Source organism: Bos mutus, chromosome 21 (genome assembly GCF_027580195.1).
Source record: "Bos mutus isolate GX-2022 chromosome 21, NWIPB_WYAK_1.1, whole genome shotgun sequence".
Classification (NCBI taxonomy): Eukaryota; Metazoa; Chordata; class Mammalia; order Artiodactyla; family Bovidae; genus Bos; species Bos mutus.
The window spans coordinates 20,230,550-20,239,220 of NC_091637.1; positions in this window are offsets into that span (position 1 = coordinate 20,230,550).

An 8,671-nucleotide genomic window follows, 5' to 3' on the forward strand; every position below is an offset into this window, starting at 1 on the left:
TCCTACGCGTTAGGTAGACTGACCCGACTCAAGAACTGGAGTCCCACTGCTTCAGCAGGTCAAGCTGCTAGTCCTCGAAGTCATTCAGCGTAGCCAGAGTCTGTACCCTCCCTTCCGAGAGGGGAACGATAACAGTAACAGGGCTGCCAGAAGACTTGGGTGAAAAAACATATGTTAAAGCCTTGACACACCCTGTACAACCACCGATGCTTATCAGGCAGTACTCAGGCAGCCTGGCTGAATAATCTACCAGGCACGTTTTTGCCTGCTTTCATACAAAAGACAATACTGGTCGGTTCTGCCATAAACAACCAAAGTCTCAGCTGGGGCTGGGTTTTATTTAGAAACATCTGAGGCCAGCCCCCCACTTTCCCAGTTACACCAGCTCCCTCCAATGCTAGCCACCTCTTTCTGCCCTGTGTTCCCAGCTCTCCCCTTCATTGCCTCAGAGTCAACATTGCCAGATGGAGCTGGGCCAGCAAAGTGACCTTGAATTACTGACTTCAAAGTTTCCTTCTCCCTGCCTCAGCCAGGCAGAGCTACCGCTTTGGCCCAGAGATCTAGTAGACTGGGCCCAAAGCGGGGCTGTTTGAGGGCCCCCCCAAAGTCTAAGGCCTTATTCAGAGGCCTGATCTTGAGCCAGCATGTCCCAGAATAACCCATCATCCCTTTCATTTTGTTCCCAATTCTCTTGCTCAAAACCCAAGTAGAAAAAAGAAAAGAAAAAAACAAAAACCCACAAGCAGAGACCGTGGAAGCCTCTGGTATTTGGCTTTCATGCCATCCTAGTATCATCAGGTACAAAGGCCTCACTGTTTATACCTATAAACTGGGAGAATGCCCTCCCCCCCAGCCTCCTTTTGGCTCAAAAGATCAGATTCTGTTATGTACAACTTACCTGTACTGCCACATCTGAAATGGTTATAAAGAAATTGCCCTCCACATATTGTTTCTTTATATTGTGGACCAGGGTATTGAGGCCTGGCAAGAGGCAGTACTAGAGTCTCAGCGTATTCCAGAGTCTGGCCCTTACCTGTAGAGGGATCAGGGTGGGAACATATGGGTCCTTTGCAAGCACAGCAGCAGCCCAGGATAATCAAGGCAAAATCTTCCGATTAAACTCTTCTCACTGCCCCACCTCCCAGGGCTCCAGCTCCATGGCAGCCTTGTCCATCCAGTATCATTTGGTGAGGCGGTTGGTGTCAGCTCCATTGGTTCAGAGAGGTTAGAACACTTGCTCAAAAAGACACAGCTGGGAAGTAGCAGAACTCTGGTTCATACGAATGAAAGTGAAGTGTCAGTCATGTCCGACTCTTTGTGACCCTGAGGGTAAAGACTGAGTGATATGTATTTTGTTTGCTAGGCTCCTCTGTCCATGGAATTCTCCAGGGAAGAATACTGGAGTGGGTAGTCATTCCTTCTCAGGGATCAAACCTGGGTCTCCCGCATTACAGGTAACTTCTTTACTGTCTGAACCACCAGGGAAGCCAGTTCACATCCATATACCTGGCTAAGAGTCCATCATTCTTTTAAGGAAAAAGAGAAGGAACCAGAGTCCCTATTTATTTAACTTGTTTGGAATTTTTGGTGGTGATAGCTACTAGCCTTGAAGCCACCTCAGAGAAAGATGATGTTTCAAGGAAAGGTGCTTAGATCCTCCAGTTTGGGGTCAGCAGAATTGGAAACTCCCACCCTTGCACATTTTCAGTCAACTTCAACTAAGTTGTTGAGTCTAGGTCATGTGCAGATTTCCTGTTCAGTTCAGTTCAGTTGCACAGTCACGTCCAGCTCTTTGCAACCCCATGGGCTGCAGCACACCAGGCCTCCTTATCCATCACCAACTCCCGGAGTCTGCTCAAACTCATGTCCATTGAGTCAATGATACCATCCAACCATCTCATCCTCTGTCGTCCCCTTCTCCTGCCTTCAATCTTTCCCAGCATCAGGGTCTTTTCAAAAGAGTCACCTCTTTGCATCAGGTGGCCAAAGTATTGGAGTTTCAGCTTCAACATCAGTCCTTCCAATGAACACTCAGGACTGATCTCCTTTAGGATGGACTGGTTGGATCTCCTTGCAGTCCAAGGGACTCTCAAGAGTCTTTTCCAACACCACAGTTCAAAAGCAATTCTTCAGTGCTCAGCTTTCTTTGTAGTCCAATTCTCACATCCATACATGACTACTAGAAAAACCATAGCCTTGACTAGATGGACCATTGTTGGCAAAGGAATGTCTCTGCTTTTTAATATGCTGTCGAGGTTGGTCATAACTTTCCTTCCAAGGAGTAAGTGTCTTTTAATTTCATGGCTGCAGTCACCATCTGCAGTGATTTTGGAGCCTAAAAAAATGAAGTCTGTCACTGTTTCCACTGTTTCCCCATCTATTTGCATGAAATGATGGGACTGGATGCCATGATCTTAGTTTTCTGAATGTTGAGCTTTAAGCCAACTTTTTCAGTCTCCTCTTTCACTTTCATCAAGAGGCTCTTTAGTTCATTTTCTGCCATAAGGGTGGTATCAGCTGCATATCTGAGGTTATTGATATTTCTCCCGGCATATTGATTCCAGTCCAGCGTTTCTCATGATGTACTCTGCATAGAAGTTAAATAAGCAGGGTGACAATATACAGCCTTGACGTACTCCTTTTCCTTTTTGGAACCAGTCTGTTGTTCCATGTCCAGTTCTAAGTGTTGCTTCCTGACCTGCATACAGATTTCTCAAGAGGCAGGTCAGGTGGTCTGGTATTCCCTTCTCTTTCAGAATTTTGTGATCCACACAGTCAAAGGCTTTGGCATAGTCAATAAAGCAGAAATAGATGTTTTTCTGGAACTCTCTTGCTTTTTCAATGATCCAGCAGATGTGGGCAATTTGATCTCTGGTTCCTCTGCCTTTTCTAAAACCAGCTTGAACATCTGGAAGTTTATGGTAAAGCTAGTAAAGCATTACTTTACTAGTGTGTGAGATGAGTGCAATTGTGCAGTAGTCTGAGTGTTCTTTAGCATTGCCTTTCTTAGGGATTGGAATGAAAACTGACCTTTTCCAGTCCTGTGGCCACTGCTGGGTTTTCCAAATTTGCTGGTATATTGAGTGCAGCACTTTCACAGCATCATCTTTTAGGATTTGAAATAGGTCAACTGGAATTCCATCACCCCCACTAGCTTTGTTCCTAGTGATGCTTCCTAAGGCCCACTTGACTTCACATTCCAGAATGTCTGGCTCTACATGAGTGATCACACCATTGTGATTATCTGCATCGTGAAGATATTTTTTGCACAGTTCTGTGTATTCTTGCCACCTCTTCTTAATATCATCTGCTTCTGTTAGGTCCCTACCATTCCTGTCCTTTATCGAGCCCATCTTTGCATGAAATGTTCCCTTGGTATCTCTAATTTTCTTGAAGAGATCGCTAGTCTTTCCCATTCTATTGTTTTCCTCTATTTCTTTGCACTGATCACTGAGGAAGGCTTTCTTATCTCTTTGCTATTCTCCACAGTTCCCGGTGGAGGCACAAAAATGCATGTCACTCAGTCTTTACCCTTAGGAAGCCACAAATCAAGCACAAACCAAACATAACAGGAAAGTGTCCCAAGAGGAGTTTGGATGACACACCAGGCATCCGGCAAACAGAAAATCACCTCTGCTGGAGGAGACCCTGGTGAGCTCAGGGCAGAAACACCCATCACATGTGTGCTCACTGATCCTTAAGACATGGGAGGGGCTTCTCTGGTGGCTCAGTAGTAAAGAACCTTCCTGCCAATGCAGAAGACACCAGTCTATCCCTGGTCTGGGAGGATCCCACAAGCCGCAGAGCAAGTAAGCCCTTGTGCCACAACTACTGAACCTGTGCTCTAGAGCCTGGGAACGGAAACCACTACGCCCACCTGTAGCAACTACTGAAACCCACATGCCCTAGAGCCCGCGCTCTGCAACAAGGGAAGCCACCGCAGTGAGAAGCCCACGCACTACAACTACAGAGTAGCCCCTGCTCTCTGCAACTAGCGGAAAAGCCCAGGCACCAACAAAGACCCATCACAGTCAAAATAAATAGTAAATTAAGAAGGAAAAAAAGACGGGGAGGAAGCTGACCAGGCAGACAAGGAGAGTGAGGGCCTTGTACTTCCTCCAGGTGGACACCACAGGGGTTTCGTTTCACCCTATGTTTGTTTCATGTTCTGTTTGTTGGCAGAAGGGTAACATCTGGGAACATCTGGCCCAGCAGTGAGGGGATGTCAGAGAGTAGGGGAGCAGGCCTAGGGAAGGGAGGCCTGAACCAGAGACAGGCCCGACTCGGGGTCCAGGGAGGACCCTCAAGAAGGAGCAAGACCAGAGGCGGTTTAGAGATGGCATCTGCAGGAATTGCAGCTTGCTGGACGGGGGCGGAGGCACAGTGACTCAGACTTCCATCCCTGGCACTGGGAGAATGGTGAGGCCATTATTAGAAGTCAGAAAATGGGAAGGGGGAGGGTTGTGGGGGAGGTGTTGATAGCAGAGCTATTTATGGTCATCTCTAAAGTGATTTCCCTGCCAGTAGTCTGTGCTCACTCCCCCTCCCATCTGCCCTCGCCGCCAGCCACTTCCAGCCTCGTCATCCTGAAGCACAGGCCTGAGCAGTCACTCCACTCAAATTAGGGAAGTAGCTCTTCACGCCTGATACAATAAAATCTGAAGGGCTTATAGCAATTCATAACCTTCACTTACCTCTCCACCCTTCTCTTCTACTATTCCCTCTCCACACAAACCCTAGATTTAGCCATTCCCCTGAGTAGTCCTTGGCTCTGAGCAGTTGTACTGTCCCTTCCTTCCATCAAGTGGGTTCTTTCCACTGCCACCACCACCACCACCACCACCCCCTCTCAATAGACAGACTCAACTCATCCTTGTTGGCCAAGTACAAGTTCAACTTCTCAAGCCTGCACTGTCCCTTGGGGATAAGGGGGAGGGGCACAACATTCATTTACACTTTAATCATATTGAAAGGTAAACAGACCCCTCCTCCTAAAAAAAGAACAGGAACTACTACCCTGATCTTAGCTTTGTAAAATAAATCTATGGACAGTAACAGGCGGAGTCCAGAAACAAATTTGGAAGATTTAAAAACACTAATTTCATGAAATTTTCTCTTAGATTACTTACGTTGATCCTCAAAATTCCTAATAAAACCAGAGATCCAAAGTTGAAGGAAGGTGAAATGATTGAAAGGCATTAAAAAGAATCAGAGGCTTCATTACTCTATTGGTAACAGAGTCCCAGAGCATAAAGTTTTCTCCGTTTGTAGAAATCTTTTGTTATAATTCTCTCATTGCCTGTTCAAATCTGAGCCTCAGTTGCTTCAACTGCAAATGGGGATAATAACAGTACCTACTCCCAGCAGTTATGGGTGGTTTAGTCACTAAGTCGTGTCCGACTTAGCATGCTACCCCATGGACTGTAGCCCTCCCAGCTCCTCTATCCATGGGATATACCAGGCAAGAATACTGGAGTGGGTTGCCATTTCCTTCTCCAGGGGATGTTCCTGACCCAAGGATTGAACCCAGGTCTTCTGCATTACAGGGTGTCTCCTGCATTGTAGGCAGATTCTTAAGATTAAATAAATTCATGCAGATAAAACGCTTAGAATGGGAACTTCCCTGCTGGTCCAGAGGCTGAGACTCCTTATTCCCAATGCAGGGGGCCAAGGTTCAGTCCCTGGTGAGGGAACTGGATCCCACATGCTGCAACTAAAAAAAAAGAATGAAAAGATCCCACATGCCGCAACTAAAGATCTCGAGTACTGCAACTAAAACCCTCACAGCCGAATAAATAAATGAACAAATAAGAAAGAATGAAGTAGATATTTGCTGATATAGAAAAATGCACTGTGACATATTAAGTGAAAATAGAAAGTTGCAGATAAATATCCTATTTTATGGCTTCCCAGATGGTACTGGAGGAAAAGGGGACGACAGAGGATGAGATGGTTGGATGGCATCACCGACTCAATGGACATGAGTTTGAGTAAGCTCCAGGAGTTGGTGATGGACAGGGAGGCCTGGCGTGCTGCAGCCCATGGGGTCGCAAAGAGTCAGACAGGACTGAACTACTGAACTGAACTGAGGTGGTACTGGTTCAGTCCCTGGGTTGGGAAGATCCCCTGGAGGAAGGTACAGCAACCCATTCCAGTATTCTTGCCTGGTATATCCCATGGACAGAGGAGCCTGACAGGCTACGACTAAAGTAACTTAGCACACACACATGCATCCTATCTTATACATACATATGTGGGAAAAATTAGAGGCACAGATACCAAAGACAGCCTGGGAGAGGGGTATAGTCAGAGACTCTTAGTTTTTACTTTATACAATTCTATGGTGGTTGACAATTACATAACAAGAAAATATGAAACCAGAAAAAGAACAATCAAGATATCTATAGATAGAGCTTCCCTGGTGGTCCAGGGGCCATGCGGGGAGGCGCCATGGATCTCTGTTCTTGGGAAGAGCCCACAGGCTGCAAAGCAGCTAAGCCAGAGTGCCTAGAGCCTGTGCTCCACAACAATAGAAGCCCCACGCAAGACCCAGCACAGCCCAAATAAATAAATAATAAATTGTTGTTTTTTTTAAAAAAGATATCTATGGATATGGATAATTAGAGCCTTTTTAATTTTGAAACAAATTGTCACAGTAGTTTATTGTGCTGTGCAGCGGGCCTCTTATCCCAGAATTATTCACTCTGGCAGCTTTCTTTAAATTGAAGCTTTTCCTCCGTACTTGGGGGAAAGCAAAGAGTTAAGGGGGCTAGGGGAGGGAAAGAGGAAGTGAGGTAAGGGAAAGAGGGGCGAGGGCAGCTCGGGTACAGCTGCAGTGCCCTGCGGGGGGGCCCCCCACCCCAACCCCCCCTGCCCCCCATCCCTCCCCTGCCCCCCCACCCCCACCCCTCCCCCCTACACACACCCACACACCCCACCTGCCCCCTCACCTCCCCCTCGGATCTGGCTCCAACTGGAAGCCGCCAGCTCAGGTGCTGGGCTCTTCCTGGGGACACCCGAGAAGGAAAGCTCAGAACTCAATGAATGTAAAGTTAGGTGGAGGTTAAAATAAGACGGTGCAACCTAGCAGCAGCCAACGGTTCTCAGGGTATGGTCCGCAGACCCTGAGGAAGGGGGGGACCACGAGATCTAAATTATGATCATAGTAGTAAGTCAGTTATATTTCTCACTGTGCTAACATTTGCCCAAATGATGCAAAAGCAACGGTGGGGATAACTGCTTACAACTTAGCCTGAGTCATGACAAAGGCACCAAACCATGATGATTTTATTTCTCACCACCTTGCACTCTTTTTTTTTTTTAAGTCCATTAATAAGATCTTAATAAAGCAGTAAAAATTAATTATTTGATTAGATCATAACTCTTGGGTATACATCTTTCTAATGTCCTATATAATATACATAATAATACAAATGGAAATGCATACGAAGCACTTGGGCTGCAGACCCATGTAAGATGGTTGTCTCCTAGAAAAGAACTTAGAAAGAACTGGAATGCTTTATTTAAGTTGTGAGCTGCACCAGCTGCTTTCTTCACAGAACATCATTTTAACTAGAAAGAACAACTGATAGAGAAGCCATTCAGACACAAGTATCTGGTAGGTATTTTCTCAAAAATGAATGAAATGAACCAGTCACTTCAAGAAAATAGCTTATAGTGTCTGTTACCAATGATTTTTTTAAACTGGAGCCTTCAAGGGAAAACTTAAATTTTGGAAAACTTGTGGATACCCTGAGCTTGAGAGCTTTCCAATTCTTAATAATGTTTCTAGTGAGATTAGTGATATTAACAAATGTGATTTTTTTTTCATGTTGTATAAGGAACTGTGTCCACTTTGGGAAGATCTGCATAACTCACTGAGCCAGTATTTTCCAAATGACCAATGCGTGATGTTAAAAAGTCATGCATGGGTAAAGAGAATGGATTTGAATGTGAGAGGTCTGAATGTAACAGAGGAGAAAAGCACATTTGTGTGGTTTCAGAATCCACATTGCAATTAACCTTTGAGAAAGTATCACTCATACATTTTGTTATTGTAAGTGAATACCCTGGGTCAGGTCTTACACAGTCTCAGTGACTGGCAAACCAGGATTGGGCAGTGGCCCAAACTGGGATGCCCCCTAAAAGAGGCCACCAGGGACTCTGCCCAGCTCAGCCCACGCAGGTCACAGAGCGCCTGGTGCTTGCAATGCCCACTATGGTGGGAAGCACAGCCCCGCTGCCCCCCAGGCCCAGACCATGGTGCACATCTGGCACATGGACAAGTCCCAAGATGACCTGAGGTATCCCTGTGGCCTGGAGCCCAGCCTGCAGCAGCTGTGCCAGCTTGGAGTCCTTTACTGGAAGTTGACAAATATGAGAATGATCCAGAATTAGAAAAAAAAATCATAAAGAGAAACTACTCCTAGATAGACATAATAACCATACATAAAAGTAAACTTCCAGATTATGAAGAAAAGGTTAAGATGTTTTGGGACTTCCTTGGTGGTCAAGTTTTTAAGACTCTTCGCTCCCAGCCCGGGGGGCCTGGGTTCGACGCCTGGTTAGGGAACTAGATTCTGTATGCTCCAACTAAGAGCCCACCTGCCACAACTAAGACCCTGCATAGCCAAATAAATTTAAATCAAATTAAAAGACAAATAAATTAAAA